General features: G+C 44.6%; 1 long non-coding RNA gene across 1 annotated transcript; it reads right to left on the reverse strand.

The window, feature by feature from the left end:
- Positions 1–106: 106 nt before the first annotated feature.
- Positions 107–706, reverse strand: LOC121966211. The gene is made up of 3 exons (XR_006107566.1): positions 559–706; positions 316–468; positions 107–217 (listed from the first exon to the last, which is right to left on the reverse strand). It is a non-coding gene; the product is annotated as an uncharacterized LOC121966211 (long non-coding RNA).
- Between the last annotated feature and the right edge of the window lie 503 nt (positions 707–1,209).

The raw sequence follows: 1,209 nt of genomic DNA on the forward strand, positions 1-1,209 counted from the left end.
TACATATACATATATATATATGTTACCAGTCCGTGGCAGTAGTTGTATATATCTTTGTATACATATACATATATATATATGTTACCAGTCCGTGGCAGTAGTTGTAGCCCAGCTCCCGGCTGATGGTCCAGTTTGCATGTTCTTCGATCTGCTGCTCATCAGGAAACACGACGGTCTGATTAAACCAGGAGAACTCCAGCTCCACACAGGGAGTCTCCTACAGAGGAATCAATCAATACATCAGTCAATCAATCGACCGGTCTGAATGAGGACAGGTAGAGAGACAGACGGACAGATAGAGACAGACAGGTGCACCTTGTTGGGGTTGGACCCGGCGACTCCGATAGGGTTCAGGAGGTCCTCGAGGCCGTGGGGGACGGGCCACAGACTCAGAGCCACTTTACCGGAGACCAGGACGTCCGTGTAGTCAAACAGGTTCACGTTCCCCCAGGCCAGAGGACAGTGCTCCTAACAGGGGGACAGACAGAGAGACTGAGGGGTTCAGTCATTCCTTCATTGAGTCCTCAATCACGTGTCCTCGTCTCCTTCCTGTCTCACCTCCTTGGCTCCTTTCCGTCCCTTCACAGAGCAGATAGACAGGCAGAGTCTGGCTGAGCGAGGGAGGTCCGCCAGGTAGATGTCATAGGCCAACCACTCATTCCACCTGGACACACACAGACAGATGGGGACGGAGGGACAGAGACAGACAGGCCGGGACAGAGACAGGGGGGAAGGTGTATATGCAGGTTTATTTCAGAAAATCAGAATATTGTGAAAAAGTTCAGTATTTTCTGAGTTATTAGAGGACGTGAACATTAATATGTTTCAGACTCATGAGATTTAAACTAAATGTTTCATTTAGTGAAGGAGCCCCGACCGAGGACTGAGCGCACACAAACATACTTTTCAGAAGTTGGACAATTCTGTTTCATAAATTATTTTTGAATCATCTGAAGAAATATTCTAATAATTTGAAATTTCTGATTTTCATGAACTATTTAAGACAAAATCACCCAAATTAAAACGAAAAAGCTCAAAATATTTCAGGTTATATGCAACAAATAAATACATGAAAGTTTAACTGTTAGGGTTAAAGTACAAAGACAACAAAATTAACACAATATTCAAATTTTGGACATGCACCTGAACTTGTGTCATACGTGTGTGTATTTTGAGTGAGTGTGTGTTACCTGGGGTTGGAGCAGGGGA

This window comes from Plectropomus leopardus, unplaced genomic scaffold (genome assembly GCF_008729295.1).
Source record: "Plectropomus leopardus isolate mb unplaced genomic scaffold, YSFRI_Pleo_2.0 unplaced_scaffold23547, whole genome shotgun sequence".
Lineage (NCBI taxonomy): Eukaryota > Metazoa > Chordata > Actinopteri > Perciformes > Serranidae > Plectropomus > Plectropomus leopardus.